This window comes from Coffea arabica, chromosome 4e (assembly GCF_036785885.1).
Source record: "Coffea arabica cultivar ET-39 chromosome 4e, Coffea Arabica ET-39 HiFi, whole genome shotgun sequence".
Lineage (NCBI taxonomy): Eukaryota > Viridiplantae > Streptophyta > Magnoliopsida > Gentianales > Rubiaceae > Coffea > Coffea arabica.
The window spans coordinates 7951257-7957861 of NC_092317.1; positions in this window are offsets into that span (position 1 = coordinate 7951257).

Here is a 6605-nt window from a genome sequence, read left to right on the forward strand (position 1 = left end):
CCAATACGCTTTAAATCTCAATAATGACCAAAAGCTTCATCTAGCTTTGTTCTGTTTGACTTTTAATTATTCAATCCGTTGGGATTGAATACGTGATTCCAAGCTTCTCCATCAAAAAAGTGATGGAAGAGATGAATTTCCATCCCCTAATTTCTTGAATAAAAGTTGTATACTTTGGTTCTGTCATGGGTTCGCCAGGGACACAAGAATTCTCCATGGAGTTGCAACGTACCTTTGAGTTTACCCTTGATTTGTAGTCCCACTGCATTATTGATGCGACTTGTTCATTAAGAATAGGTTTCCTCCTCTTCAGAAAGTTTTTGTTGGAAATTTTTATTTTTTTTTTTGCAGCGTCTGATAGGAATTGATTGAAAGAGACATAATATCCGGGACAACATGATTGAAACTCCAAACCTTTTTAGAAAAGTTTAGGTTGTTGGAGTATCATATTATCCCAATGAGATGGTTCCAATAGCTTGTCTTGAATTAAAAAGGGATAATTTTAGAAACCTCTCCTAAAATTTCTAGCAATTTCACGAAGCTCCTTCAAGATTTTAAAACTATGCTCACCTCCTCTAATTTGACACTTTTAGTGACCAAACGTTAAAATAGGTCAAAAATTTAATGAATACCCTAAAATGCTCTCATCTAATAAAGTCTAATTTATTATTCTAAACAATTAATTGTAATTTAGCACAATTACAAAGAAATGAGTTTCAAGTATTTTGTGCCCGATATTTATTATTTGATAATAAAATACAAAGATAAATTTCATTAGGATAAGCTTCTTTTAATAGTGCATTATTAAAGATAGAGATTCTTTTTAAGATGGAGAAAAAAGTGTCACCATAATTTTTTTTAAAGTTTGTGGATTGGTCAAGTGGTAGAACTATTATAGTTTATTAGTGATTTTGGCCCATTTATTTTTTATTTATTATTGAGTTTGATATCAAAAAAATAAATAAACAAATAAGAGCTGAAAAAGAATAAGAAGATATTTAAAGTTATCAAAAAAAAAATTACTATTTTGACATTTGATCATGATGGAGGCTAGGGACTAATAATACTGGTGATTTTGCTGACAGAATATAAGAATAATGAAGAAGAAGAGAAATGGGAAAAAAATGTATAAAGCCCACCCTTTTTAATTACGCATACCAACTTCTTATGAAATTGGTACCAAGACATTACACATGCCCAATTTCTTTGTCTAATATATGTGTTTATTGGACAAATATATTCTCTAAATTGTAGATAGATCTAACATGCAATTCTATTATGTTCTTATATTGCTTAAGACATTTCCAAAATCACTTTTTTCCTTAAAATTTTTTCTCTGTTTTAGCAAAGATTCTGCTATTGCCCTTTGGCATTTAGTTATTTTTACCTTTCAAGTTTCCAGAAGTTCTTTATTTCTAGTTTCAGAAAGAAAATGTTATATCATGAGTTTAAATGCAAACACATGTACCTCTTTAAAGTCTTGATTAAAGTTTTCTTAATACTAAAAAATTATTTTCGTTAAGAGCCCATCAAGGTGAAAATATTATAATTACTTTCTCTATATTAATTATGAACAGATTTATACAATTATCCTTTTATCAATTATTCTAGAGTAACATTTTCTTTTCCATCAATTAGGACACATATAACGAATATTAACCCTTTATTTGTTCAGTTTAAAAATTGGATAAATCTTATACACTGAGGAATCTAAATGCACGTCACATATGCAAAGAGATACGGGCATAGCATATGCAAAGTTTGATATTCAAATTCAAATTAAGATAACATGGCATATGTATAAACCTATCAACATATATTAATAACGTAGGAAAGATTAATTCTTAAAAATTACCTATGAATATCATTTCAATGGAATAGTGTAAATAACGTTTAGAAAACACTTTTTGGTACACCATCATGAACTATCTACAGTGAAAAAAAATCGAATGATTAAATCTTTTATAAGTAACCGCAGGAATATGTACAATCTTCTCATTTTATTCATAAAAGTTACAGGTGTGAACGTTATTCCCCATGTTCTACTTTTTACTCCTCATAGATTAGAGGCTTGTAGAAAAGTCTCTTAGGAGGCAAATATCTTACTGTTTAATCTAGCTTTTCTATTTAAACTAAGTTGAAATTTCAGTTAAGCGTTGGCTTTAAAATTATGGGAGCCAAGTTCATCATTTGAAGGTTAAAAATTATACCCACGTACATATAAAATTGTAGAGTAAGAAGGTTAAGACAATTCTATATGCATCACACGGCTAAATTCTAATAAAATTGATGTCTTAAATTCCTGACATAACATCCATAAAGCCTTCTTCCGAAGCACCCCTGATTTCTGACCAACCATGGGAAGAGAAGGTCTAGGATGATTGACAAGAGTCTATCAGGTTAAGCCAAGGCAAGGATGACACCTAAGATCCAATTTTATAAGGTAATTAGACACTTCGAAATGCAAGAAATGAAGCAGGTACATTTTTAGCCGAGTGGGTTTAGGCCAGTCATCCTTGGCTTACCAGCATGATTCTTTATCTTCATACAAGACCTTCCTTCCTCTATTTCCAAATGATGCTTAGAAGTTAGAAATAATGCTAAGATAGAAGTGGAAATTTATAGGCAATAAGAAGTGAAAGAGATGAGATCCGAGAATCCACACAAGGAGCCCTCTTGGCTCCATAACCAGAAAATTTTTATCTCTTATGGTTTTCAAAATTTTCTTGTATAATTATCCCCATATGCATGGGATGAATATGTGCCCGCTCTTGAAAGGAAGAACCATGTCCAGTTGCGGTTCCAGATTGGAAAAACTTGGTGGGAAAGCAACATATATATACTACTTTATTTGTTCCAACTTGGTTGAATCCCATTCTTGCGCATTATAAAAAGACTATCCAAGAAAAATACTTTATAACAAAAGGGAAAAAAAGAAGCCAAGTTTGATTAGTTATAGAAGTTGAGAAATAAAATAACAAATTGTGGGATGTTGTTTTTGCTCAATTTATCTATCTATAAATCCATCAATGTAACAGTTAGAGCCTATAGATAATAGATGGTTGACATTCTGATCTGTCGACTTCTATCTGGTTTTCTGCTTTGACATTCGAAATTTTATTCTCATATATGTTGATCAATATTCCCCAAGCAATCAAAATCCATCACAAATGTCCACTTGACTTAAAATGTCAATGCTCCAAGTAGTAAGCAAACATTGGTTAGTATTATTTTGCTTCACTTTCAAGCCTTCAACTCTTGGCTTTGAACTAATTCGGTACCGGTTTTGCCAATACATATGTCCACATCGATCGGCATGGACGCTGATGTAGAACATCCAAGAACTAAATTTTAGCACTAATCTGTTCCTGTAATTATCAGCTAAATACCCACCACCAAAAAAAAAATTGCAAATGAATATGGATACCATATTACCTTGTGATGGAAGCTTCTTAGGACTCTCTTGACGTTCATTACAAGGAACTCTTGGGCTTTTGAAGATATAGTATTCCCTTCTCAAGTTTTACATCAGATCTTTTGTCATTTGCTATCAAAATGTTTGTTTTCTGTAAAGCATTAACATGGAATTTGGAGAGGTAATGGATCCAGGGAAACCAGGAGGGGCCCTCCCCTTTTCCAGTTTTTATTCCTTTTAAAATTAGAAATTTTTAGAGCATTCTTTATATATTTAAAGTTTCACCCCCACAAAAACTTAAAAATATTTTTTGTTATGCATAAAAAGTTTAGGTATACTCTCTCGAGATGAATTTTGCGGCTCTGTCTATAATTCGGAGTGCAGTGCACTAGAAGTTCAATCCAATATTTTGAAATAAATTAAAAGCCGATGGTGTTATGACAACCCAAAATGAGTGTTATATCATCAACCAAAAGTGACTTACATCCCGTTTGGCATTGTAGTATCTTATAAAAAAGCACTTCTAATACAAGTTTTTTGTAACAAAATTACTTTTAAGATAACATAAACTGGACTCCTTAAATTACGAGAAATTAGTTATCAAACACCCTAAAAGTGCTTTTAGTATTTAAAAGCATTTTTATTTTTATAAATGCACCGCAGCCCCAAACGGAATTTTAGTAGTCAGGATTAAATAACTACTTTTAACTTTCTTGCAGTACTTGGGAAAGGGACAAAAAATGTTTGACTTTAAAAATTGTGTTATGATTGATGTCATATAAATACTTTGGACGGATGCATTGGGGCGTGCTAATGCAGAATTGGGGTGCCTGTGCATGTCTAGTACGAGCATGGTTTTGTTTTGTACATGTTCTAGGTAGAAATTTACTCAACACGAAATGTTTTCTTTTCCATGCTGGCTCTTCTGTGTTAGGGATACTTCTCTATAAACTGTCCAATTAAGCAAGAACACCTGTAAAAAGCCGTGATGTATAAACCAAATTTTTAGATATTCGGGCCTCAATCTTGATCAATAAACCAAATTTCATTTGCTTGTGTTATATGCACTATAAGCACTAACAATTGTTTAAAAAAAGAAAAAAAGAAATTTTCTGATTCTATCATAAGAGTGGAGATGAATATAATATCAAATGTAGTATGGTTAAAAATAATAGTAATGATTCATAACAGATATGTTGTGATGTTCAAATCTTTTCGTTCTATTCTTTTTTCCATCAGGTATGATGGGTCCCTAACCACCTAAGACTACATATTTATCTAATTAGGATTTATGTACATACTTTCATTTCACTTTCCTTTTTGTTAAAAGTCGAAGAAAATGAAATATGATTATGCACAGGAATTCAAGCAGACAAAATTGGCTGATCCTGCGGTAAACAGGCATCAGATGTGGTAGTAATTTCAACTAATTAAGATCGTCAATGAACCAGACAAGAATCGGATAAGCAAATCAAAACCAGTTTTGGACTGGATGTACAATTTTTCTCAAGGGATTTTGAGCATTTTGACCTGAATGGAACCGCCGGTTCAACCTGTGATTTGGCTGTTTCCTTTCTTCTACATGTTCATAAACATTTTCCTGAAGCTCTTCACATTCTTTATTCATCCCACCTTTTAATTAATTAAGTTCGATCAAATGTTTGGTGGTTAAGAAGGAGTCGAACTTCTGCTGTTAAAGATTTTTACTTGCATGATGTGTTAAAAAGAGAAACCAACTTTCTTGATTCACCAAAGAGAAGCAAGAAAGGTGTATCAAATGAATAATATTAGGAATCAGAAATGCCCCATTTATAACATAAGTTGTATCTACATGTCATCTCTCTCGATACATGCAGGAGCCAAACACATCTATGTATTTGTGTGTACAATTTGTGAGACAACAGCAAGTTACATATCTAAGATATGCTTCTGAAATAAATGGCGAAGTAAGACCTGTCTGTACAATCAAGATATTGTCTTCCCAGTCAGGAATCCGCATGATCCATCCATGGAAGAGAAAGCCTAGCATGGTTGATAAGATCTGGTTTGAATAGCCAAGGATGACAGGCCCTAAAAGCCCCTTAGGACTCCTAACTTTTTTTTTTTTTTTTGGGGTAAGCCTTATGGCTCCTAATTGATTGCTAATATTACGTTTCGATTAAATTTATGTTCCGTTTCGGCTTTTTGTAGTTTTGTGGACAATTTAATACTCAGTTTGAGTACTAAAAGACCATTAAACTCTGATTTATACGAAAATGATAACCTCCCTAGTCTCCTCGTCACACATCAAAAAATATATATATTTTTTTTTGAAGATATAACCAAAAGAAAAAAAAATTTTGAAAAAGGACACCTTGTCTTGCCAACCCAAACCCTTGAGTAAATTAGGCAAGTCATCCTTGGATATCAGACAAGGCTCTTTATCTCCATACAAGACTTCTCTTCCTCTTTTTTCAAGCTCTGCACTCACCCTTGCAATAGTGGTATAATATAACTGACTATATATATGGGCGAAAAGGCAAAGAAATTAGATCCGAAATGCCGCAAATTGAGCTCACTTGGCCCTGTCATTGTTTTATTTGGTTCAGTTTTCATAACACAGTTGACAATAATGCAATTATCCCATTGTGCATGGGGGAATATATTCCACTCTGCAGCAGGTACAATCACATCCAGTCCACATCTGGATGTGAGATTGGAAAAATGGGGTCTAAAAGCCACATCGTCAATCCAAACCCAACTCCTGCTGAATCGTCGAGTCTATTCAAGAAATAAGCCTGGTGATCTTTAGTTGTAAACCTTTCATGGTAAGTTGGTGAAAGTTTACTTATCAAAAAAGAATAATGGTGAAGAATTTTTGCAGACATTGGAAAAACCCCTCAACTAATATCTTGCAAATAATCAGTGCCCAAAACTCTTATCTCAGACAATTTACACCTTGGGAGGTATGAACCGTATTTGAATTACAAACATCAGTCAACTATTCCTTATTACTTAATGCCGCTAAACTATTTGCTTAATCCGTAAACTAAACATCTTCTCATCCGATTTTCTAAATATCAGGCGATGGAGAGTAACAATTAAGAGTCATATGTGTCTTTCACTCTCAATACTATCAATGGTACGCCTTAATGCTACCCATGCATTCCAAATTGGTGAAAAATGCTAAAAATTCTGTTAATGTTTGGGT